Source organism: Panthera leo, chromosome B2 (genome assembly GCF_018350215.1).
Source record: "Panthera leo isolate Ple1 chromosome B2, P.leo_Ple1_pat1.1, whole genome shotgun sequence".
In the NCBI taxonomy this organism is placed as follows: Eukaryota; Metazoa; Chordata; class Mammalia; order Carnivora; family Felidae; genus Panthera; species Panthera leo.
In genome coordinates this window covers 80,450,606-80,478,015 of record NC_056683.1, presented here as the reverse complement: position 1 = coordinate 80,478,015, position 27,410 = coordinate 80,450,606, and the positions used below count along the sequence as shown (strand labels likewise).

At 43.0% G+C, this 27,410-nt stretch overlaps 1 protein-coding gene and 1 long non-coding RNA gene across 3 annotated transcripts in view; one reads left to right on the top strand and one right to left on the bottom strand.

The window, feature by feature from the left end:
* The window catches only part of LOC122220178, a 90,716-nt gene extending 72,490 nt beyond the window's left edge, over window positions 1-18,226 (bottom strand). Inside the window, exons 1-2 of the long non-coding RNA XR_006202703.1 lie at window positions 18,116-18,226; window positions 11,310-11,413 (exon numbers count right to left, since the gene is read on the bottom strand). This is a non-coding gene — a long non-coding RNA (uncharacterized LOC122220178). The remainder of the gene's footprint in view (window positions 1-11,309; window positions 11,414-18,115) is intronic.
* The window catches only part of BACH2 (BTB domain and CNC homolog 2), a 351,002-nt gene continuing 341,809 nt past the window's right edge, over window positions 18,218-27,410 (top strand). For both annotated transcript variants that reach the window (XM_042939368.1, XM_042939369.1), the window contains exon 1: window positions 18,218-18,640. The gene's annotated coding sequence lies outside the window, so the exon portion shown is untranslated. The remainder of the gene's footprint in view (window positions 18,641-27,410) is intronic.

Below are 27,410 nucleotides of genomic sequence, written 5' to 3'. Positions count from 1 at the left end.
CCAGTTACACAAGCCAAATGGAAATTATAAGAATGGTGACAGAGAAGGGAAATGTAAATCATTTCAACCCACTGTTCTCATCATAGTGCATCAATGTTTCATTTTACCTTACCCTGTCTTTGCCCTTGTGGTGTTCCTTCTCCAGAGCCATTCACCTCAGCCCTGCGCCTCTACTCAAGCCAGGAGGGGGCTGTGTTTTCCCTATACCTCTGAGCCTGCAAAAGGAGACCTGTGTAGGCAGCAGTCCTGGCTCCTCTCTGCCCAGCCCAACCATCCCAGCCCTGGAGCTTTGGGATGTTCATGCAGTTATTTTGCTGGCTCTACCCTCCCAGTCATCAAACTACCACCCACTTGGTGTTCCTCAGTGGATTATTTCAACCCTAAATAGGACCAATTAACTGTAAAGTATTTTGAGTCTTATTCAAGACAAAATATGGCACCATTACACCACAGAGTTGGATACAAAATGTAGCCTCTAATAACAGAGTGGGATGCCTAAGTGGCTCAGTTGGTTAGGAGTCTGACTTTTGGTTTTGGCTCAGGTCATGATCTCATGCGTTTGTGGGTGCGAGCCCCACTCTGGGGCTTCTGGAATGGTGCAGAGCCTGCTTAGGATTCTCTCTCTCTCCCTCTGTTTCTGCTGCTCCCCTGCTCACGCTGTCTCTGTCTCTCTCAAAATAAGTAAATAAACTTAAAAAACCCCAATAATATAGTAAAGCAATTTTATTGCATTTGATTATACATTTGGGGCCAGATTCTCTCTGTACCTTCCTCTTTGGGTAAACATAGGAGGCCTCTGGATCAGCGCTGACTCAGACCATGACAGTTTTTAGAATACTAAATGTAACACTAGTGGCCTAGTGGCATTAACAAACCTACCAAAATTGCCCATTTTTCTCCATGGAAGTAATTTTAGCAGTGATAGGCTACAAATGAGTAATTTCTGATAAGCAATTAGCACATATCAAATCAAGCCGTTTTTATTCAAGGTTCTATGCTCTTAGTAGAGATATAGCAGAGGTTACCTATTAAAAAGCATCTGTGAAAAACTTCTGCTATTATTATGGAAGCAGTGGACAATATTCAAATGGAGGCAATTCAACCATTTAAATAAATGTGTTTTTAAACATAAAATGTCACTGTTCTGCAGACCTGTTTTTCCTATTAACATGATGGAGATAATGTTAATGAGATTTAGTTAGTGTTGAAAAGATATCTGCAAATCAATCAACGTGATACATCACATTAATAAAAGAAAGGATGAGAACCACATGATCCTCTCAATAAATGCAGAAAGCATTTGACAAAATACAGCATCCTTTCTTGATAAAATATACCCTCAAGAAAGTAGAGCTAGAAGGAACATACCTCAACATCATTAAGGCCATATATGAAAGACCCACAGCTAATATCATCCTCAATGGGGAAAAAAATGAGAGCTTTCCCGGTAAGGTCAGGAACACAACAGGGATGTCTACTCTCACCACTGTTGTTCAACATAGTACCGGAAGTCCTAGCTTCCGCAATCAGACAACAAAAAGATAAAAGGCATCCAAATTGCCAAGGAAGAAGTCAAACTTTCATTCTTCACAGATGCCATGATACTCTATGTGGAAAACTGAAAAGATTCCACCAAACAACTGCTAGAACTGACCCATGAATTAAGCAAAGTCACAGAATATAAAATCAATATACAGAAACCGGTTGCATTTCTATACACCAATAATGAAGTAGCAGAAAGAGAAATCAAGGAATCAATCCCATTTACAGTTGCACCAAAAACCATAAAAATACCTAGGAATAAAACCTAACCAAGGAGGCAAAATGTCTGTGCACTGAAAACTATAGAAAGCTTATGAAAGAAATTGAAGAAGACACAAAGAAACAGAAAAACATTCCACGCTCATGGATTGGAAGAACAAATATGGTTAAAATGTTGATACTACCCAAAGCTATCTACCATCTACACATTCAGTGCAATCTCTATCAAAATAACACCAGCATTCTTCACAGAACTAGAACAAATAATTTAAAATTTGTACAGAACCAGGAAAGACCCTGAATAGCCAAAGTGATGTTTGGCTATAATACAAAAACCAAAGCTGGAGGCATCACAATTCTGGACTTCAAGTTGTATTACACAAAGATGTAATCATCAAGACAGAATGGTACTGGCACAAAAGCAGACACATAGATCAATGGAACAGAATAGAGAACCCAGAAATGGACCTACAAATGTATGACCAACTAATCTCTGACAAAGTAGGAAAGAATATCTAATGGGAAAAAGAAAGCCCCTTCAGCAAGTGGTGTTGGGGAAACTGGATAGCAACATGTAGAAGAATGAACCTGGACCACCTTCTTATAACATACACAAAAAGAAACTTAAAATAGATGAAAGACCTAAATGTAAGACAGGAAACCAGCAAAATCCTGGAGGAGAAAACATTTGACCTCAGCCACAGCAAATTCTTACTAGACATGTCTCCATAGGCAAGGGAAACAAAAGCAAAAATGAACTACTGGGACCTCATCAAGATAAAAAGCTTCTGCATAGCAAAGGAAACAATCAACAAAACTAAAAAGGCAACTGACAAAATGGAAGAAGATAATTGCAAATGACATATCAGATAAAGGGTTACTATCCAAAATAAAGAAATGATCAAACTCAAACCCTGCCCCCCAAAAAATAATCCAGTGAAGAAATTGGCAAAAGATATGAACAGACCCTTTTCCAAAAAAGGCATCCAGATAGCTAATAGACATATAAAAAAATGCCCAACACCACCCATCATCAGGGAAATACAGACCAAAACCACAATGAGATACCACCTCACACCTATCAGAAAGGATAAAATCAACAACTCAGGAAACAACAGATGTTGGCAAGGATGTGGAGAAAAGGGAACAGTTTTGCACTGTTGATGGGAATGCAAACTGGTGCATCCACTCTGGAAAACATTATGGAGGTTCATGAAAAAATTAAAAAATAGAGCTACCCTATGACCTAGCAATTGCACAACTAGGTATTTATCCAAAGGATACAAAAATGCTGATTTGGAGGGACACATAAACCCATGTTTATAGCAGCACTATCAACAATAGCCAAAGTATGGAAAGAGCCCAAATGTCCATCGACAGATGAATGGATAAAGATGTGGTATAGGGGTGCCTGGGTGGCTCAGTTGGTTACGCATCTGACTTTGGCTCAGGTCATGGTCTTGCAACTCCATGTCAGGCTATATGCTGACAGCTCCAAGCCTGGAGCCTGCTTCGGATTCTGTGACTCCCTCTCTCTCTGCCCCTTCCCTATTCACACTCTGTCTCTCTCTGTCTCTCAAAAAATAAACGTTAAAAAAAATGTGGCATATACATAATGAAATATTACTTGGCAATCAAAAAGAATGTAATCTTGCCATTTGCAACAATGTGGATGGAACTAGAATGTAGTGTGCTAAGTGAAATAAGTCAGACAAAAACAAGTATCATATGATTTCATTCATATGTGGAATTTAAGAAACGAAACAGGTGAACAAGGGAAAATAAGATAAAAACAGAGAGGGAGTCAAACCATAAGAGCCTCTTAAATACAGAGAACAAACTGAGGGTTGCTGGAGGGGTGTTGAGTGGGGGAATGGGCTAATGGGGTGATGGGCATTAGGGAGGGCACATCCTTGTTGGGATGAGCACTGGGTGTTACATATAAGTGATGAATTGCTAAATTCTACTCCTGAAACCATTATTGCACTAGATGTTAACTAACTTGGATTTAAATAAAATTTTTAAAAACAGCAGCTGAATTCTCATTATAAAAGGCATCATAAAAGGACTCAGCAGTATTCTTCTGAAGCTGTGAATCATTACTTATCTGTGTGAAATTTTATGACACTTAAATCGATATGGGGGTCCTCAATGCAACAAAAAAATACAGACTTAGATGATAACACAGGATGTCCCCCAAACACTATTGTCCTCTATATTACTTTTCATACCCTGAGAAGAAAAAGAAAAAAAATACCAGGGTTGAAAGTTTTATCGTGTGTGCTGGGGGGAGTTGGGTCTCAAGTTGATATTTCACAGAACAGCTCATTTTAAAAATATGAATGCATTTGAGGTATTGATTGCTGTGTTTACCTACCAATAGCATCTATAAAGAAAGAAGGATCTACACACTGAAGGAGAAGGCCTTGGTGACTATGATTTGTTCCTTGTGACACCCTTCCCCTCTCTCCATCCAGCACCCACCCAACTTGGTAGGCCCCTAGCCCACCCAAGGAAGCCTATTGACTGGCTATCAACCTATGCAAAAAGATAAATCAGGTCAATCAGATTTCTTCTCTCACAAATTTGAGCTAAGAAAGACCCTGCAAATAAGAAAATAGGCAATAGGAGCTTAAACTGAAAAGACGTGTGTAAAGGTGTCGTGAGGAAGAGTCAGAACCTTTAAAAGGGCAACATTTACTCCTGAAACTGTTAGGCAATGGAAGTTATGAACCTTGGGGGTATCTTGGCTGGGCTCCAAGCTGAGACTCAGACAGGCTTGTATGTGAGGTATCAGGGGCCTCAGAGATCCTCTGCCTGTTCACAGAATGTGCAAGGACCCTTCAATAAGCATCTGGCAACATCCCCAAGTTTTCCTGGAGTTGCACATGTTTAAACATGTCTAACCAGCCAAGGAAGGAGAGAAGGAGAATAACGGGGGCTGTATTGCAGGGAGCAACCTCAGAATCCCTGAATGGAAAAACAACAACAACATACAACTCATAAAGCAATGGAGGAATCCAGTAGGGTGGGCTGGAAGAAGACATGAGAGCTTGTATTGGGAGAGAAGAGTGGTTTTAGGTACAGTCTGAGGCTCTCCTTCACAATCTCCCTTCCCTGGAGGGAAGGTCTATCTACCTCCAGAGGGATATATATAATACAACTGAAATAGCTGCATCATTTGCCATGGTAAACACCCATCTCCAAATTGCCTAGACCAGAGGAGACTAGAAGGAGAAAGCATTTCCCTAGAACAGAGCAGCACACAAGTGCTGAGTAGTGAGTAGTGAGTAGATATCCTATGATATATAGGGATCAGAGCTGGTCAGTTCCACTGTGGAGAAGCTTGGGCATGCCAATGGAAAACCTCAGTGAAGGCTAAAGTGGCATCCAGAGGGAAGAGCCAAGAAACTGTGATGGTTAATTTTATGTGTCAACTTAATTGGGCTGAGGGATGCCCAGGTAACTGGTAAAACATCATTTCTGGGTATGTCTATGAGGGTATTTCTGGAAGAGGGCCTGGATAGAACAGAAACATGCAGGAAGGAGGAATTTGCTCTCTCTCCACGGAGCTGGAGCAGCCATCTTCTCCTGCCCTCAAACATCATATGCCAACTGAATTATACCACTGGCTTTCCCAGTTTTCCAACTCGCAGACAATAGATAGTGGGACTTCTCAGCTTCCATAACCATGTGAGTCAATTCCTAGAATAAATCTCCTCATATATATCCTATTGGTTCAGTTTCACTGGAAAACTCTGATGAACACAGAAACTAAATAAGCCACCTCCCCACACATACCCTGAGAAGGGACAGAGTTGAGATTTTGCCACTTGGCAAGTGGTAACTATTAACACAATGAATCCAGGGAAAAATTACTCAAGGAGACTCTGGATAGCAGGGCAGAGGGGGACATTGGGATTTTCTGAGTTGGCAAAGAAAGCTGGTCAGTAGTGAGGAGAAAGGAGCAGAGACTCTCAGAGGAAAGCAGAGACCATACAGCGCTTGAGAGACTGACCCTGACTATTGACAGCTTTGAAATTCTAGTTTTCAGTTGAGTCCATATGTTTCTTAAAATAACTTCCCCCATGCCTTTCTTGCATTGCCTTGAATAGGTCTCTATTTCTTGAAAGTGAAAAAAATATATAATTAAGCAACAAAATTAAAAGATTCGAGGTAGAAATAACTCTACATTTCTTTGACTTCCAGGAAATCACCAAATCGTTGGCATTTGCATGTGTGACTGGCACTCTTGCCCTTTCTTTTTTTTTTTGTCCTATATCCCCTCCTTCCCTATCCTTGGGCCTGTCCTGATAACTGGTTCACACTCTTCTTCAGCTGGCATGTGCCATGCTGCTCACTTTCAGTCTGAATCAGGTTTCCTATGGGTCCCAGAGCTGAGAGAAGTATATTTAATCAAGCACTCTCAATGCTCAAGACACTTTGTTGGTTGCTGTCATACTTGTCACCTCATTGGATCTTGGGTGACTACCCAAGTGGAGTTATGAGTAGTTTTATCAATGAAGAAACAGGTTCATCAAAGTTAAATGAGTTGTATAGGAACTTATAGAGCAGAAGTTAGAACACAGGACTTTAGGAGGCCACAGCGGGAGCTAACTGTACCAGGTTGCTTGTAACCTCAGGAGTGGAAGGATCTAGATTGACCATGGATGACTTCCACCCACGTGCTGTGGACTGTGTGTTGTATTACCTGGGGGTGGGAGAGGGAGGTGAAAAAGAGGTAAAAATACTGCAGAGAAGAAATGCATAGGAAGTAGAAGAAAAGGAGAAGCAAAGAAGCAAAAGAAGACTAGCAGATAAGGTGGCAGCTAAGTGGGCAGGCAATGTTCCATAGGGGTGACAGATGAAGTGGAGGATAAGGAAGCCCTTTAAAGAGAATGACAGTCTCATATTGCACCTCCCCACCTTAAAGCTACCCAACAACAGTGCTGGTCTGGTCCCTATTCCCCACTCTCACCAAAATAAAAGGCACAACCAAAATTAGAATAAAGTGAGACATCAAATCTAAGAGCCAGTTGAGTCTCGAAAGCATTCTTTGGCATTTTGTCAGCAATAGACTGTGAGTTTCCATTTTTAATTTTGGGAAATTTCATATTGCACAATTTACTATTTCCCCCACAGCTGCCAGTACTATTTGCCATCCATTTGGTATCTGGACCAAACCCAAGCATTTACTGGCAGAGGCTGCTTTCACTGGTTTTGGCAGCATTGCATATTGGTTAGGAGAACAAGCCCTACAGTCAGTCTTCATGAGTTCAAATCCTGCCTCTGATACTTGATGGGGACACGTCTTTAGGAAAATGCTCCACTCCTCCATACCAAGTCTCCCACTCACAGGGAGGTTGTGAAGATATAACAGGGTGGCCACCCCTCTTGGTTTGCCTAGGACTGAAGGGCTTCCCAGGATGTTTAACTGTCAGTGCCGAAACTGGGACAGTCCTGGGCAAACTGGGATGAGTTGGTCACCCAAGAAGAAACTAAAATATTGTAGGTAAAGCATTAAGAAGAGTGAGTGTTCAACAAACGTTAGCCATGGATGTGTAAATCTACTGAGAATGTGACTATTGTAATGATCACTGTTTCTCCTGGGGGTCTGGGACTAGGGTCCCAGTCTTTTCTGAAGGGCAAGACCACTTCCATTTCTCCAAAGCTTTGGAATCACTGGGAACAGGGCAAAGATGAGGGTGATGTGCCTGTGATGACAGTGGTCTGTGCACGCAGGGAAGATGAGCCAGACTCCAGTCTCCTCTTCACTCATGGAATAGTCTCCCTCCCCTTCCCTAAAGACCTCCTCACTCTTCTATGGGTCCACCTGAGCCATGCTGGCCATCTGGCTGGTTGCACTGTAGGTCCATAGACAGAACGTGATCTACTGAGTGAAGACTTCTGATCTTTGGAGTCAGATTTCCCTTCAGGACACCCTGAGTCTCCCCAGGAGTTCCAACTGAAATTCTGAAGAACAAAAGAGCCTTCTTGGCACATCTAATCTGGCATCCTGGGAGGTTCTATTTCTTGCAAATTCCTCAAACATTTTATCCCTCGGGGACTTATGACTTTCCTTACTGCCTATTCTCAGATATAGGGGAAAACAGTGTACATAAGAGGCACTTTAGTGCAGGGTTTAAGTAATTAGGGATTCTAGACTGCCTAGGTGTAATCACGGGCAGCTTATCCTCTTTAAAACCTCAGTTCCTATATTTGCAAAGTTGAGATAATGATTGCTATGATGTAGCTATGTGCTAAGCAAATGACATACAATATCTTAATTAATATGCACAACAAACCAAAGAAGTATGCACTTCAGGAATCCCATATTATAGGAATCTGAGGCACAGAGAGATGAAGTAATTTGTCTAAAGTCACACAGCTTGCAAGTGACAGAATCAGATTCAAAGGAAGTCTGGCTCCAGAACTCAGACTCTCAACAAAGTATATTCTGACTCTATGCCTACCTTACTGAATTGCTACGGGAAATAAAGGAACACATAAAAAGACCCTTAGCATATGGTAAGCACTAAGTAATTATTATTTTTTTTTTTAAGGGAGGATTGAAAAGACAGTCAAAGTGTTGGTTCAGCATCAGTATATTCTTCATTCACATATAAAAATAAACAATCTACTGAATCAGCCTGACACTATTAGAAAAATTTAGTAAGTACTTATTGAACATGTACTTAGTGACTACTGCTATGCAAAGGGCTTGTGGTACAACTGTGGGCAAAACCAGACACTGCTTCTACATTTCTGAAGCTTCCAGCACAGAAAAAGAGATAAAAATTGAACAAACCGTTCCACTCAAAAAAGAAAAAATAAATGAACAATCCTAAAAGGAAATGAAGAAGACAATTCTATTTACAATATCACCAAAAGAATAAAATACTTAGAAATAAGCTTAGCCAAGGAGGCAAAGACTTGTACACTTGAAAACTATAAAATGTTGCTGAAATTAAAGAGTACACAAATAAATGGCAAAGCATTCTATGTTCACGGATTGAAAGACTTCATATTGTTAAGGTGTCAATACTACTTAAAGTGATCTACAGATTTAATTCAATTCCTATCAAAAACCCAATGGTATTTTTTGCAGAAATAGAAAAGTCCATCCTAAAATTCATACAGAATCTCAAGGAACCCTGCAGAGCCAAAACAATCTTGAGAAAGAAGAACAAAGTTGGAGGTCTCACACTTCCTGATTTCAAAAGTAACTACAGAGCTATAGTAACTGAAACAATGTTGTACTATCATGAAGACAGACATATAGACCAATGGAATAAAATAGAGAGCCCAGAAATGAACCCTTCTATATATGATCAAATGATTTTTGACAAGGATGTCAACAGTAGTCAATGGGGACACAACAGTCTTTTTAATAAATAGTGAGGAAAACTGGATATCCACGTGCAAAAGAATGATGTTGAATGCTTACCTTACACCATATATAAAAATTAATTCAAAATTGATTAAAGACCTAAACATGAGGGGTAGAACTACAAAACTCTTAGAAGAAAACATAGAGGAAAGCTCCTTGACATTGGGTTTGGCAATGATATCCTGGATATGACACTAGCAGCACAAGTAACAAAAGTTTTTAAAAAATAGATACATTGGACTACATTAAAATTGAAAACTTTTGTGCACCAAGGGACATAATCAACAGAGTGAAAAAGAAACCTACAGAATGGGAGAAAATATTTACAAATCATGTATATGATAAGGGGTTAATATCCAGAATATATAAAGAACTACAACTCAACAACAACAACAACAGAAAACCCCAAATAACCTGATCAAAAAAAGTGGGCAAAGGACTTGAATAGACACCTCTCCAAAAAAAGATATACAAATGCCAACAAGTACGTGAAAAAAGCGCTCAGCATCAGTAATCATTAGGGAAATGCAAATCAAAACCACAAAGAGTTACCACCTCACACCCATCAGGATGGCTACTATCAAAACACAGAAACAAAAATAAGTGTTGGTAAGGATGTGGAAAAACTGTACCTAGAATAGTCAAATTCATAGAGACAGAAAGTAGAAGAGTGACTGCCAGAAGCTGAAAGTAAGGGAGATGGGGAGCCACTGTTCGCTGGGTCTAGAGTTTCCATTTTACAAGATGAAAAGGGTTCTGGAGATGGGCTGCACAACAATGAGAACATACTTAACACTACTGAACTGCACACCTAAAAAATGGTTACGATGGTACATTTTATGCGGTGTGTATTATACTATAGTTTTTAAAATAAATTTAAAAAGGAGAGGGGAATAGAATTGTTATGAATGTTGCAAAGGATTTAGGTCCAAGGTTCATGTAAAGTGGATCTGACCTGGGGAGTGGTGAGGGAAGCTTCACTTAGTGGAGAGCAAGGTGAGTAAGAGAAGAATTTTCTGGGGAAGAAAAGAGGCAAAGAAAACAGTATATGCAAAGTCCTTGTGAGGTGAGGGATCTTCATTTACTTGGGATGCTTTTTATTAATTATTGACTAAGTACAAGCGCTTGTTTTTACCTGGTTATTTCTGCCCTCCCCCCTTTTTGGAGACATAACTTACAAAGATTGCACAAATCCTTAATGAATCCTCAATAAATTTAGCACCAACACTTTGAATCAAGTAACAGTCAAGAGAGAGATTGTCATGTTTTCCTTTAGCGCTTTCTTTCCCTTCCCCTGAAGCCAGTGGTGAGCCTGGGAGCTGAGGAGACATCTGCAGGGAGCTGCCCCATGTGGAAGGAGACTGAAGAGATATGACAACTAAGTGTCACCCGTGATCCTGAACAAGATCTCGGGCCAGAAAGCAAACAGAGATATTGTTGGGACTGTTGGTGAGATTTGAATTGGGTCTCTGATCAATGCTAACTTCCTGATTTGGTTGCTATATTGTGATTATGTAGGACAGTGTCGTTACCTTTTGAAAATATGTTCTGAAGCATTCAGGGGTTGATGAACATCCTGTTGAAAACTTTCTTTTAAATATTCAGAATAAGAATAATGATGATGGTGTAAGTAGTATATATAGACAGAAGAAAGAGAGAACACAAATGTGTTAAAATATTAACAATCGGGGTATCTGGGTGAGGGTGATATGGGGGTTCTGTGTATTACTCTGGCAACTTTTCCAAAAGTTTGAAATTCAAGACAAGTTACTTTTCAAATGCTTCTCCTATGATTGAAATGAGCCCACAGGTGAGGCAGTAAGCAGCAGAGGTGAGATCAGAAACGAAAATACACATTTAATCTATCACTGAATTTGAAAAAGAAAACTTTGAGAGAAAAAAAATTGGTGTTCATTTAGCTCTCTCCAGAATGAAGTATGCTACCCTGCAAATAACCCACTAGTGGTTATAATAAATTAATAAGCATTCCGATTCAGCACCCGCTCTGGGTAGCATGAATTGGTCATCAAATCTGGGAATACAGGTCCTTTTCTCTGAATCATGGCCCCGCACAAATCCTGAGACACATTATATACCAACCCCCCTCCCTGACACAGCTCTTTTCAGCTTCAGAAAATTGAGGATGGAGGAAACCTACCAAGAGGATCTTGCCTGCAATGACGACAGAGCTGGGCAGAGCTGTAAATCCAGAGGGTGATGAAGTGAAACTGGAACACAGCACGCCTCCATGTTTTCATCCGTCTGCAAGATCACCAAAGGCCTGAATCAAGTCTAAGCATGAGTCATTGGGTTTCCACACATACCTACCACCTGAAACACACTGAACTGAGCTTCTCAGTGTGTGGTGCAGTGGGAGATCTATGTAGGAAGCATCTTGGGAAAAAGAAGAGACGGATGAGGCCCCAGTCTCTGCCACTCACAGAGGCACTGTGCCTGATGCATACCCGTGGGGACAGGACTGTTACCAGTGTTCAGGTTGGATGCCCTTGTGTAATTCTATCACATAAACAGGTGGGTTTTTTTTAATAGATTAGAAATGGTAAGTAGGGTCATATATTGTAGGAGGAAATTGCTATAGAGTTAGTGAACTCAGTTCTGTGCCCCTCAAAAAATCATTAGGTGGGATGAGAAAAACAATTCAATTTCAACTTCATTTTTGTTAGAGTAAAATCATCAAGACTTTCTTTTCACAGTAATTCTAAAATTGTCAGATTACTTCTGTCTACAGCAAAATTTCTTCAAGTTTCTTTGAGCAAAGTTGTGTTGAATGGCCCACCACATTTTCTCCTCTCTGATCCTTCCCAGCCTTGACATTCAACTCAAATTCCACCTTCTCTGTGAAACCTTTCCTGGCTGCTCAAGCCCTCATAAATTTTTTTTCCCCTCTTAACACCTACAACACTTAAGTTCTTATTAGAATTTAATTACACATGTCTTGAATTTTATAACTTTTATTGGCTTTCTTTATTAGAGAACTAATACATTTATATTAAGAGAAAAAGTTTTTAAAAACCAGTTAGGCACAAAGAAAAACCACTCATAAGCTCTTCGTCTTGAGAAAACCACTTTAACACTATGTATATCCTTCCAGACTTTTTTCTATTCAGGCTTAGTTTTTCCACTTCTGGAATCATACTGTTTTGCAAGTTGTTTTTAAAATGTACTAACAAAACACTAAAATGCCAATATACATCCTTTTTCAACATAATTTTTGATGAATCTGTGGTACTCCATTTTATATATGAACCACAAATTATTTAGCCAATTCTCTGCTGTAAGGCATTTAAAACTCTCTATTTTGTTTTTGCTATCATTTATTAAAAAATCTTTCTGTATGTTCTTTTTTTTCATTAGTATAAATTCCATAAAGAGAATTTCTCTGTAAATAATTTTAAGTATTGTTAATAAGTAATACAGTAAATAATAAAATTAACTATAAAATTATCATATAGTCAATTGTTTAATTTATAGCAGTTTCAACTACTTGTCTAGACTTTTTTAAGTTCCTTGAGGATAGAATACAATGTTTTCCAATTTTTCATCTCTCATCAGCACAACAGATATGCATGTTAAAGAATTGCTTTATGTCACTTAAATTTTTTGATAGTAGTTGCCTCAACTCTTTATTGTAGAAGCAGATCTTGGGCTAGTCACTATAGATAATGATGTAAGAACATCCTTTCCTCTTAGGGACTATTTCCAAAGTCCTTCTTAGGAACTGAGGTGATCTTTGGGGGAGATAAAGATGGGACAAATAAGAGGGATGGGTGGTTACAAAGAAAAAAGGCTACCAGCCAAATTTTCATGGTAACCAGAGTAAAATTTTTGCATGATCTTAGTTGCTCTGGAAAATTACAGTGATTTCTAGTTTGGAATACACTGATTATTTTTCAAAATTTGTATGAGATTTTGTACAATGAGAAATAACTCTTCCTGACAGTGGTATGTCTATATTCTCGTGGTGGCCCTCAAACTTCCTCTGTGCTGCCCAGCAATCCTGCTGTATTGCCTTGCACTTGACCACCCCTCTCCTCCCTCCTCCCCTTCCACACTTTTCCCTCTTCCACCATTAGTTGATCATCTGGCTTCTGAGTCCACTCAGAATCAAGGACAGAATCACTCAGACAAGGATAGTTCACCACCAGAGTCCAGCCTCCCCACACACCCCTACCTAAGCAGCCTTCTCTCTTATTGATAGTAATGAATGGGCCCTACCCGACTCAAGAACTTCCCTCTAGAAGTTATCCCCTCTCTCTGTGCATTAACTGTTTCCCCTCTTGCCTGGATTATTCCCTCCAATGAGCTCTCTTGTCTCTCCCATAGGCCGTACCCATTTCCCCATCTTTACTTTCCCAGTCTAGCTCCTCCAAGGAGTGTGGTCCATATCCACTGCCTCTACTTCCTCTCCTTGCACTCTCTCTCCAATCCACTCCAGCCAAGGGTAGTCCCCAGCACTCCCCTCTGTCAAAGACACCAATACCCTCCAGGGTACCAAGTTGAAAAGTCAATGATAGGTTCTCATCTTATTTGACCCATCAGCAGCATTGGCATAACTGATTACTCCCTCATTCTCAAAACATTGTCTTTCATTTGGCTCTATTTCTCTCTCCTTTCCCTCATTGCCTGCTGTTTCTCAGTCATATCGGCCAGATCTTCTTCATCTTCTTCATTCACTGATCTCTAAATGTTGGGAGTGCCCCAGGTCTTAATCCTTAGACCTCTTCTCTTCTCCACCCACGTTCCCAGATTCTCGACGCTGATGATACACAGATTTCTATCTCTAGTCCAGACCTCTCTCCTGAAGGCTAGGCTCTCATGTCTTATTGCCTACTCAACTTTTCCACATAGATATCTGATGAGCACCTAAAATGTACTAAATCCAGGGGCGCCTGGGTGGCTCAGTCAGTGAAGCATCCAACTTTGGCTCAGGTCATGATCTCATGGTTCATGAGTTCAAGCCCCACATTGCACTCTCTGCTGATAGCTCAGAGCCTAGAGCCTGCTTCAGATTTTGTGTCTCCCTCTCTCTCTGCCCCTCTCCTGCTCATGCTCTGTCTCTCTTTCTCTCCCCAAAATAAATACGAACATTAAAAAAATGTTTTTAATGTACTAAATCCAAACCCAAACACTTGAGCTTTCCCTCCATACCTGTTCCCCCTATAGATTTTCCTATCTCACTAAATGAGTCTCCATTAACCAGGTGTTCATGCCCAAATCCAGAATTTTCTTTGAGTCCTCTTCCTCTCCCATCCCGCAATTGAATCATCAATAAGTCCTGTCTGGCTTACTCTGAATATATCTAGAATCCCATTTACAGTTACCACTGTAGTCCAAATTAACATCACCTTTCTCTTAGCCCATCTCAATAGCTTCCTCGTAGTCTCTGCTTCCACACTTGTCCTCCCCTTCTACTTTACAAACAGAATGATCTTTTAGGAGTTGAGGCCAGTCATGTCCTTTCTCTGCAGAAACCCCTAAAAATGTCTTCTCATTTTACCAAACTATAACCCCGCTGGCTATCCCTCTGGCATCATCTCCTGCTATTTTCCTTCCTATTCCTCTGTATCAGGCATTGTGGCCTCTTTGTTATCCCTGGAGGATGCCAAGTCCACCCAACCTCAGGGCCCTTCCATTTGCTCTTCTCCATATCTGAAAAGCTTTTCCCCAAGAATGCTTCAGAGCTTGCCCCCTCACTTCATTTATATCTCTGCTCAAATGTCCCCTCATCAGGAATGCCTTCCTTGACCCAACCACCACTCCTGAACTCCTTTACCTACTCTATTTGCTCTCACAACACTCTTCACCCACAGATATTATAACATAATTTGATATTATATAATACTGACTATATATTATTGCATATAGTTATATATTTGCATATTATATATCATACACACACACACACACACACACACACACACACACACACACAGAGGCTCATTGTCTGTCTCCCTCTCCCATCCCCATCTCACCACTAGAATAAGAATTCAACTTCTCAGCTTGTAGAACATTGCCCGCCACAAAATAGGTGGCTCAAAAATTGTTGAACAGATTACCAAAGCTATTCAAATTTCGCCAGTTCTCACAAGTGTCACCTGTGCAGTGTTTCAGTGTGCTGAAGTTTTATGGGTTAGATACACTTTGAAACATCTGACTTTGAAATAATAAACCTTGGTCATAATTCTCAGGAATTTGCCCAATAAGTAGAACTCAGTTTCTTCTCAGCAGAACTTCCTTCACCACATTGGTTCCTCCTGGCTTTGGCATTCTCCCCCTCTAAACATCTCACTCAGTTCTCTCCCACTGGACATTAACTTTGTACTGCTATATCTTATTCAAGGTACCACATTTAAAAATCTGCCTACTGTTCTGCCTAAAGAAAACCGTTATATCTTCTCAGCACCATCAGATCCTCTAATAGGGTGCTGGAGAGCAAGAAAATGAAAAACTTGTGAACTGCTCAGTTCTTTCTTCATGTATGTCTTTGCTCATTTTTTTGTTTGTTTCCTGAATAATTTTTCCTATCTTATTTTATAAAATCAGGGAGATTTACAGAAATAATGTTCACTGACTTCAATAATATGGTACAAAGCTATTATCCCTGGAAATCATATCCTGCTTAGAAATGTATCACAGATGAAGTCCATATTCTGGATCAGTGCACACATGTAATTATACAGAAAAAAAAAGTGTATCAGAAAAGGTTGAATGTTGCATACATGGGAAATAAATTGACCTCTATTCCAGTTACTATCATGAATATACAGAAGGAAAAACCTGCATCTGTTTCACATTGTAAATGCCTGAAGCGTCCAGAACAGAACCATAAACTCACAGAATGGCAGCAAACATTCACTATAAGGGTGCTAAAGCCGTCCATGGACTAATCTCTTGAGGTAGTACTGTTAGAAGAGTGTCCAGTACTAATTTCGTACAATTCTGAATGTGTTTCATAAGCTTTAATTCAAGTAACCTACTTCTAACTATTCAAAAGGAAATAACTAACTCCTTACTAGGCTTCAAGCGCCTCCAAGGCAATGGTTTTGTCTTATTCATAGCCACAGAGGCACATGATTTCGGTACTGGACGTGACTATAGAGGTCAACTAGTTCGAATTTAATCATTTTGAATGACTAGGTAATACAACCTATCACAGTTTCATTTGTTTTTTTTCATCTTGAATTGCTGTCCCATCTCATACATGAGAATTTCTAACTAAGAAAACTCCAGTGTGAGTCTTTAGCAGGTAGACTAATTGAAATGACCTAATAGCCTTTGTTGTACCCTCTGGGACCAGAAGCAAGGTGGCAAGATCAACTTCCAGCAACATCCCTCTCCTCCCCTCCTCCACATCACAGCCGGCAGCCATGGCCTGCTTGAAAAGAAATGAATTTGCATGACCTTCACAAGGATCTTCTCAAGCCTGGCTCTAGAAAAAAATTTCCTGGTGCTATTAAAATGCACAAAGTTATCACATTGACACTCATACACTTACAGGAATGAGGAAGGCAGAAACATCACCATCCACAAGACTAAGGACTGGCTCTGCCAGGGCAGATCGGGCTCAGTTTTTTCTGTCCTTGCCAGAAGGCCAGGTAGGGACCTCAAGAAGAAGGGTGTTTTATCAAAAGAGGCACCAGACCCAAAGTCAGGAGACTGAGAACTGCTCCTAGCTCTTAGGCTTCTCTTCGTCTGAAAACCATAAAGGCTAGCAGAGAAAAACTCCCCGTGTGGTTCTAGACCTACATGAGAGGCTCTGCAATGCTGTTAGAAAAATTAGCCTGGCCTTTTGAGCTTCCTTTGGTCCATGTCTTAGCTTTCCACACAGACGGTCAAAATGAGGGCCTTTTAAAACTCTGCCCTCAATCGAAGGTGGTTCAGAGTAACACTTTGGCTGGTATCACAAGACTCCCAGGGCAATGCTTCACTGCTTCCTCAGCATATGCCAGTGCCCATTTTACAGGGGGGGATTTATGATCCTTCTCTCAGTAGAGCGAGCCAAAGTTTTATAATATTCATTAAAAATCAGCACCACATGTAATAATATGGAATACTGCCTGTACACAAGGGGGCCAAGTTATAGGTGTTCGGGGAAACGTGGCAGAATTTCTTGGCCTTGGCAGGGGTAAAGTTGCAGGCACCAGCACTGTACTAACACAACCTTCTTTTATTGCAAATGTTCGTTCACTCTAAGTCCTAATTACTTTCTGTAAAATCCTCACCACCATCAAGCTTTCTTCTGACAGGGCAGCCACACGATGGCCTTAAAGTACAGCAGCAACACCCTGGCAGCCTCTGGAGTAAGAGGCAGGGGAGAGGCTGGAACCCAGGAGGAGTTGGGGCTGAAGCTGAAAGCGAGGCTTTCCATTTACACTTAGCAATTGCTCTCGCCCCTTCCAAAACCAAGTCGTGGGGGCTATAGACTCGCTCAGCGGGACGGGCCCAGGCCCTCGGGTAAAGGATTCAACCGTCACCATCGCTGTTGGGTCGGAAACTACTCTTCCTCGCCCCACCCCCACTCATGAGGGGGCCAGGTTAGCTTGGTGGGGGCCAGTGGAACATCTTTTCCCTCCCCTCCTGGGAAACGCTAGACAACCCAGGAATCCCAGGTCTCGACGTCTGGCTCCTCTTCCTTGGGGCAGGGCCCTGGGCTCTGCACCCCTCCCCACGTGCCATACCAGCCCTCACCACTCCCCCCCCCCCCCACAAGCCCCCAACCCTTGCCTTTCAAGGCCTTTGCGAGTCTCGAACAAGGCCGGACCCGGCCAGGCGCTCAGTCCGGCCGGGAGCACGGGGCTCTCCCCACCGCGCGGCTGCACAAAGCGGGGAGTGCAGCGGCGGCTGAGGCGCGCCCCCTCCCGCGAGCGGGCCGAGCGCGCGCGCCCGCCCCCGCCCCTCGCCCCCCACCCTAGCCCCCGGAGCGCCATTCGCGGAGCGGCTTACGCTAGTCGCCAGGCGTACGGCGCCCCAGCGGCCGGGGAGGTGCGCTGCCCGGCTCCCGTAAAGTTATTGTGAATGGGGAGCGGGTGACGTCAGCGCCGAATGTCAACAATGTAGCGATTGAGAGTGTGGGCGTTCCGGGGAGAGCGCGAGCCGCGCGGCGCGGAGCAAACAGCGCCGAGCCGCCGCCGCCTCAGCAGCAGCAGCAGCAGCAGCAGCGACCGTGCACACCCGGGCTGCGGTCGCAGCAGCGCTAACGTGAGCGCCCGCCGCCGCCCTCTCCACCCCGCCTGCCTGTTCCCGCGGCCGCCGGGCTCTTGCTTTCTCTCCGGCCTCCCCTCGACCCTTCCCCTCCCCCTACCCGGTACACTCGGGGGGCTGGGAACGAGCTGCCATGTGATGCGCGTCCTCTCCGAGAGCTTTCGGTGACCCCCGAACCGCCCACAGCGCCAGCTCCCGGGAGGGGGCTGCAGGCTGGGAAGACACTGGGAAGAGGAGGCGGAAAAGGACGCAAAGTTCTCTGGCGAGGTGAGTCCCCGGCCCTGGGTCCCGGGCCCGGCACCGGGTGGGGCGGCGGGGCAAGTTAACGGGGGGAGGGAGCGGGTGCGCGGGGCAGGCGGGGAGGCGTGGGGAAGCGACGCGGGAAGGGAGCCCGGCCGCCCGGCGCGCAGCCGCCCGTCGAGCGCCCTGCCCGCTTTTATGGCATTTTCTAGGAACGGGAAGGGGGTGGGAGCCGAGCCGGCGGACGCGGCGCGGCGAATGTGAGCTCTCTCGCCAGGCTGTTTACGGCAGGCGAGGCGGCATTGTATTTTGCTCGCGTCGACGGGTGTTTTGGAACAGCAGGGGGAGGAGGAGCAGAGGGTAATAAGTCAGGCGTGGGGAGGGCGGGCTGGAGGGAGGCGCGCGTCCGCGCAAGCCGGAGCAGCTGTCAGACCCACGGCCCTGCTCTCGGCCCCCAGCCCGCGATCCCCGCGCCAGGCCCGGCGGCCTCCAAGCTGCCGGCGGCGTCCGCGCCTGGGGCTGCTCCGCGGGGACTGCGGCCACCGCGCCTTCGCGCTCAGCTGTCAGTCGCCGCTGGGTAGCTGAGACCTCCGCGACTGGCGCGGCATCAAAGCCCAAGTTTAGGGTCCCGGGAAGAGGCAAGCTGGGAGACTCGCAGCGCAGACCAAGGGAAGCGCGCTGGGTGGAATCCCTACTATCCAGTGACCGCGTTACGGGAATGCGTCCCTGGGAGCTTGAACCGAGGGGCTCGTGCCTTCAGCGATAGAAACCTTATACCTCCCCCCCCCCAAGATTCTACATGAAATCAAAGTGCAACGCACACACACCCTCTTTTTCCTCCCCACACTTCAGTTTCCAAGCTCCACCTAGGAGAGGAGTTTATCCAGGGGACACCTCCGCACCTCCCCATGCCGAGTCTCCCTGTGATCGCTTCGTACTCCTCTCACGGGTGGGTGCTTAGTAGCCCAGTGGCGTTGGAGAGGGCGGCGGGCGGCGCTCATGGACTACCCCAGTTGCCCGCGAGAGGGGACTCGAGTGAGCATCTCGTCCACTTCGATCTGGCCCAGAATTTGCAGGAACTCGAACCGTGGGAGGAAGCGGGCAGGGCCGAGTGTATGCACGTGAAGGGGGCCGCGCACCCCTGGCTTTGGGGGTTGTGGACGTGCGGAGTATCCTCAGCACCTTCTCGCGTGTAGGCGAGTTTAACAACTTGGGGGAAGTTCCAGTGTGGGCGCTGTCCCGATGGTTTTGTCTGTGGCCGGAGAAGGCGCGCCTCGCAGCTCTCGCGCCTGGTGACCGTGGTCGCTGCGACCCGTGGCCCCCGAGAAATGGGAGGGACGAGGGCGCCCCACCCCCTACTGCGCCGCAGACTCCCCGCGGATCCGCGGGGAGCGAGACGCGGCGTTCCTTGGTTTCCACCTTTGCTGTCTAGTGCTGTAGTCGCACTGTGTGTAAATTTCATCTGTTGCGTGTGTTTAACTGAAAAGGGTAATTACTTTAGATAAAAATCCTTTTCTGCCTAGTGGGAACCTTGGCGGAGAGGATGCCTAATGAGATATTTTGCTTTTGTCTGTTTAGAGTAAAATTAGAGATGTTAACTCCGATAACGGTTTTCTCAGATCATTAAAATGTAACATGTAGGAAAGGCATGTCGAGCTGCGAAGGCTCTGGCTGACATGAAAGAAGCTGAGCGTGAAAGGCTGCCACTCTTTCCGTGGAGAGGGCTATTTTGGTAAGGCAGCGGGCGTCTTGCTTAAAATGTGAGATTGCCCCACCCTGGTTCTCCGGCAGCTCCCGAGTAAATGGCATTTTTCATTCTTGCAGGTAGTAATAAACGTGAGTCAAAATGACATCTTGTTAGAATTAGTCTTTAGTCTGTAAGAGAGATTGCTAAATTACAGTGTTGCACTCAGACTGCTCCAGTGAAAGGTCTGTCAGCATTTCCATTATAAATTCAGTTTTTCAGGAGTTTATAATTTCACCACAAAAGTTGTGGTGACTGAAATGTTTTTCCTTTTTAGTGTTCTGGTTTAGAGAATACATTGATTGCCCAATTCTGTCCTATTTGCTGTTCCTGAAACTTGAATGTCATTCAAAGTGGGGGGGGGGTCCCCAAAATGGAATACACAACCATGGAATAAAAAGTACTTTTGTTAGAACACACTCTAATTTGTGCAGGGCAATATTTTCATTTTGCATTTTGGAAGGGTTTGGGTTTGACATTTGGTAATCATAAGTGTGTTGAGTTAATTCCTCTGGTATCTGTTGCTTCTGCAGGTGGATTGAAATGTCAGTTCGTTTTGCATATGCCAGGATTATATGGGAAAACATTCTCTTCATGCATGTGTGTGTCTGAACTCATAGCTAAATTATAAATACCCTTGTTAGTTATTTTTCTGTTCCTTGTAGGTTGCATGTGAGAATCTGCCATAGAGAAGAGGGGGTTAGGCAGCAAGGGAGGGGGGTCATCAGAACAACCCCCCCACCCCGCCCCAGTTCACTTTTCAGTATTGCTAATGCCTGGGAGGAAGCCATTTATTCCCTTTCTATTGAATCGTGCCTTTGACTCAGTATCTTCAGGCAAGTTCTTTCCAGTCACTCACCTCTGGCTGCTGTATGAGGGGCTTAATTATTTGCAAACTGCCTTGAAATCCCTGGATGAAAGGCACTGCATAAGTGCAAAGTATTGTTATTCAGATATGGAATTTAATGATCCATTACAGTTCATCAGGAAATGCACTTTGCAGTGATGGTAGGAAACGTTTCCACCTGATAGAGGGTAATAACAACTGCTTAAAAGTGGGTTCAGATTACAGATGAGACAATTAACTCTAGCCATGTGCTCTTCAATTTGTTGCAATTCATTTTGTGATCAAAGTGAGTCACGGAGAGCCAGATGGTCAGGTTCATGTTCAAATCTCTCCTAGGCTGGCCCTTCACTTCTGGGCCCACTGTCTGCACAGCCAACGGGACTTACTCATTAGCGCTTGTGAGCTGTTCCTCAGAATGGTTGATCGGGACTCCTGTGATGCCAACAATAGGGCTCAGGCCAATCTATATCGTTGGGAGCAGTTTAATTTTATTTGGATTAACTCACGCTTAGTATCTCTGGTATGGATCCAGCCTTAACAAGGGTGGAGAGAGATCCTTAGAGGCTCTCTAGCTCAGTGTGCTGGGCTTCACTCCCCTACTTTTTGTCCCTCAGATTTGGGGGGGGGGGGTATGGTAGCTGGCTTGTTGTTAATGCTGGCTTCATTACTGAATGAATCACAGAATTACTTAGAGAAATAAATACCCTTCCTGTTTTGCTGAGGGGGTGTGGTGCAAGACCAGCTTCGTGGGCATGTGTGTGCTCTGTTGTACCCTTCCCCCCCTGCTCAGAAGGATCTCACACTTGGTTGAATCATCTGTTGTTAATCATCTTGAAATTGTTAATAATTCTTGAATTCGGGGCCCTTCATTTTCATTTTTCACTCTCCTGGTGAGGAGGGGGGCATAGTAGGGAAGGGCAACCACTACTTTGTCTTAGCTTCTTGTTGACTGTTGCCACACAGGAATAGGTGGGAATACTGGCTTTGTGTTACCATGTTACCTGGTTTATCCAAGAGAAGCAGGATATCTGCATTTTTATGTGGAAGCTCTAAGTTTAAAATACTAGTTCAAAAAAAACTTTTTAATTTTTTTTAACGTTTATTCATGTTTGAGAGAGAGAGAGAGAGACAGAGCTTGAGTGGGGGAGGAGCAGAGAGAAAGGGAGACAAAGAATCCCAAGCAGGGTCCAGGCTCTGAGCTGTCAGCACAGAACTTGATGTGGGGCTCAAACTCACAGACCACGAGATCATGACCTGAACCGAAGTCAGACACTCAACCGACTGAGCCACCCAGGCACCCCTCAAAAATTTTTTAAATGCTGGATGAGGATGTATGCAATAGCTAGAGATGGCCTTTCTTCTGCCTTTCTTTTAGGTAACCTTTCTTCTGCCACTGAATGGGCTAAAACTTCTTATTGTTTAATATTGCTGTATTTGGCTATTTTCTAAAGGCCTGGCACATAGTAGATGATTTATGAGTCTCCACCAAGTAAATGTCTGTAGCTATCCAGAAAATTGAAAGATATAAGAAAAACAAAACTTGAAATCAAAACTGAGTCCCACTCAGGGATTGATAACTTTCTTTCTGATAGAGAATGCAACATGAAGAGCCACATACTTAATATCATGGGTGCCATGGCAATCCTCTGAAGGTAAATAATCCATTCCTTTTGAATAACCTGTCATCTTCTTAGGTGTTATTGACCAGATGGGGTAACTTGGCTATTAAATGCCTGAGGACCTACATGAGAATTTGACATTTGAGAACACCCACTAAAATAATAGTTGTGATTTACTGAAGGCTCAATATGTGCCAGGAACAGTGTTAACTACTTTCTCTGTACTTGCCTCGATGACTCCTCAAAGCAACCTTGGGAAGTAGGCATTGTGCCCATTCTGCAGAAGAGGAATTTTCTCATTTTATGTTGTAAAGAATTTCACCTGAATGCTGTATGTGTTTTCTGGACTGTCTAAAGGTTATTCCCCATCCTGTATGTACAGTCTAGCCCTGAGTCAATGACTAGGTGTGCACAGGAACCATATTAAACAGAGGACATGGCTCCTACTCTCATGGACAAGGAACATAGAACAGTACCAGATGCGACATATTTGCCAAAACCTGCATTTATACAGCAGACACTGCATCTACCTTCCTGTTCCTCTCTTACTAACTGGATGTTACAGAAGTTCCAGTGACATAGGACCCTAGCAGAGGCACTGGAGGATCAGAAGCCAAGGCTGGTTGTAAAAATTTGCATTTTGGGGGAAAAGGGCATAAACTTCTGGCACAGCTAGAGCTACATTACGCAAAGCAGCACCAAGACCCTGGGAATCATAGAAAATCGCTCCTGTTTTGTCAGTGAGAGTGTGTGACCTACTCCTGGCCCATCTTTAAATTTTATGTAAATATTTACAGATAGTTCAAGTCCAAAGTGAAACCTGCTGTGAACTAAACATTTTGTAAATTTAGAAAGGTTGCCCAGAATATCCTTTTTTTATTTTTTGGCCTGGAACAACATTTCATAGCAAAGTAGTTTTCTTTGTCAGTTCAGGGTTTTTCCTTTTACTTTTCTTCCCCCCCCCCCCCTCTTTTTTCTTTCTTATTGATTTAAAATGTTAGTCTACCTAAACCTGAAACATAATCTTACCATCAGCATGCTGCTTAGCCTCCCTACAGCTGGAAGTATCCTTAGAATCACTACTCTGTCCTTTTCAAGGACCATTTCTTTTCTAAAGAATATGGAAATTGAACCTTGCCATACCAGTGGCACTACCTCACAAATCAGGCAGGATTTTTGCCTTTGTTTTTCCTTGAGCTATCTTTTCCAAAATAATAAATCTCCCCAATCTGAAAGCATTTCACGTATGTACTCGTTCATTCTAGTCATTGGAATTACAGCCAAGATGTCTCTCAGTCTTCCCCAGTGACTTCATAATCATCATTTCTCCAGCATATTCCCCTGGTTAACTTCTCTTTTGTTCCTTAGCCTGATAATAAATTGTCCTTTGGTTCTGAGATGGGTCATTTCCTCACTGACTTTTTTGTTCATCTCCTGAAGGCTGTAGGACACACTGCTGATGCCCCTGAGAACTGGAGCTCGGTTGCTAGCTCCCTCTTGTCTTTGTGTCTGCTTTCATCTTCTCCTTCCCCAAGCATTTAAATCCTCCACTGTCCAATCCTCCTATTCTTCTCGTAATTGTTTTCATTTGTTCCTGTGTCTGCAGCTAGCGTGTCACAGACTCCAGGTTAGTTTCAGAAGAAATCTATTTGAGCTTCCAGGTCCTCCAATTCCAGTCTTGCACTGTTCTTCTCTCTCCCCTGTCATTTTCTGCAGATGCTTCAGGAGTTTCCTCAGGACTTTTCATGAGTCTGACCCAGAAGGCTTAGACTAGAAGTTTCCTTAGTATCCCAGTATCCACACATTAGTGGCAGTTTTTATTTTCTTCCCATTCTGTATTAGAACCTTGGGGTTGCAACAAAATGGGCCAGGTGTTCAGAAGTGCCATTCTTTAGGGATAGATGCCTCATTCATTCCATAAATAAACATCTACTGAATATCTCTTATGTGACAGGCATGGTGTTAGGTGATCATAGTGCTCTTAGTGGAAAGCGGTAAGGGGTCACAGATCCAGTTCTAGTCCCTGCCCTAGTGAAGAATGCCATAGAGATGACATTAATTAGGTAGTAACAGATCACCCACTGCACGTTCTGTAAAGGAAAGGTATTCCATTCCAGGGGGGGTGTAATGGGGGAATGTGACCAGGCTGGGCAGTTGGGGCAGCCCTTCCTGAGGAATTATGGAATGAGCTGCCTATCCGAGCCCATCTGAAATTTGGAGCTTGTCATTTCTTCCTAGCCTCCTAATCCTATTAATTCACTACTATCTTTGGCCCTTTGGAGTATTGCATAAACCATGATATAACCCTTGGGGCCATTTTGGCAAATAATGATTCCTGTATACAGAGTCCAGAATTGATTTATTTACCTGTGTCTTTAGAACCTGATAAAAACAGAATTAATTGCCAAGAATACTGTTCAGTTCCATAGTTGGAAAACAATGCAAGTTAGCGTTTTTATTTTGAACATATTTAGGGTCATTTTGACCACATTTAAATGATTAGAAGTTACACAGACATTCCTCCCAGTTGGCTGGTAAGTGTCTGACCTAGGCAAGGATCTTCAATGAAAATGTGAGCCCAGCTTCTGTATGAACCCCCTGCCTACCCCAAAGCAAGAAGGTTTCTAGCCTCTGCAGCCCAGGAAGGATTATTTAGACCATTCTTAGCACAATTTAAGAGTTTTGACGGTATCTATTTAAAACAAACTACTGTACCGTATGCTAAAACTCTTTTTCTTTGGATGATAGCTAGCCTGTGTTGGGAGCTTCCTATGTGTGTTATTCATATTAACTCATTTAATCCTTATAACAACCCAGAGCTGGGTGTGATCATTAGAAGCTGAGGCACAGATGTCAACCAGCTAATGAGAGGTAGAGCTGGGATTGGAAACTAGGTATCTGATGCTACAGCCTGTTCTCTTAACTGCCATGCTGTTCTGCCCCCCGTCCCCCACTTTTCGTTTTTGCTCTCTAGCAGTTCTCAGAAGTGGAAATATAGGCCAACTCACTCTGAAATATTGGATATTTTGTTGATGTCTATCTGAACGATAAAATTGAAAAAATCATGTGTCAGTGAACTTTAATGAATACATCTTTTGTCTTTCGTATGATTCACTTTCTAATAATTTCATTCCTCAGGTCTAAGTGTCCACTGGGGATCAGAGAGCAGAAGTGGTGACATAAAGAAGAACTAGACAACGTGAATCCCATGGCCCTGTCCCCAGGATTTTCCTGTAGTACAAGCTTCTACCTCTTGTTAAGTGAAGACTTTGTTTTTAGCATTTTTTTAAATGAGGGTAGGAAAGGTGAAGGAAAACTATTCCTATATAGGTAAATGATTCTACTGAGGAGGAAGAATTTCATCCAAAACCAATTCCATTAGAGCTCCTAATTAGAAATATTAGCTATTAGTAACAGATAAAAGCAGGTAACCTTTGCTCTCATTCTCCCCAATTTATTTATTATTTATTTTTTAATTTATTATTAGGAAGAGATTATCTTGCCAGATTAGCATGTTGCAACTCTCAACTGGGGATTTGAATGGTTTTAAAGGACTCAGCGAGGCAGTTGGTTTGGCAGTGACCCTGATTACTCAGGTTTGCAGGGTCACTGTTTGGAATGCTGATTCAGCTTTGCCCTGGGCTGGACATCTAAGTTGGTCTTCCTTAGTCAAGAGGCATTCTTGGGAGCTACTAGGACATCAAGCACACATTTGAAGCTCAATTTGGAAAATCATCTAGCATATGAATGTACTGTGCTTATTTTTCAGTATTTAGTTCAAATTTTGGAGATGGCTAAATGAGGAGATGCTTAGTGTGTCACTGTTGGAGGTTTTAAGTGATTAAAAAAATCAAGCAGATGAGTGCATAAAGATTTCTATGCAAACAATGATGAGCTTAAATTAAAGCAGCTGATTTCGTGTAAGAATTACTTGCATTGATTTGTAGAATATCTATATGGGTTCAAGATTCCATATTATGCAAATGAATGAGCCCTGAAGAGTCAAACTATGAAAAAAAAAAAAAGAAATTAACTATAAAGATATTATTACCCTCTCAGCAAGAGGAAAATGTAGACATACTTAGAGTTAACCCTTACTTTTCATATTATCTCCTTAGTAAGATCAGTGTCAGGGATGATGATCCTTTCTGCAATTGTAAAGCTAAGCAAGGTTTGCGATCAGTTCTTCCTTCCACCGGCCTCATTCCATCCTTCTGCAGTCTTTGCTGTGCTGCTTTCGGCCACCAGTGCCCTTAACTAGTCCCCTTGTTCCCTTTCAAAACGAAGCTCAGAAAGAGATTTTATGAAAATTTTACTAGGGTGTAAATAACAGCATACCTAGTACATCACTTCTTTCTGAATCATCAGCATGTTAATAGGAGACAAAGCCAAAGAAGCAAAATTCTATCACTGGGAATGGTAAGATTTCACACATTTGTAACCTAGTTATGGGAGGACATCTCTGAGTGAGGAGAAGGTGTTTATAAATCCAGTCCTGGACAGAGAATATAGATAAGCAGATTAAAGGATAAAAACCACTGTATTATTAAAAATATAAGGAGGTGATGATTTTTAATGTTTTAATAC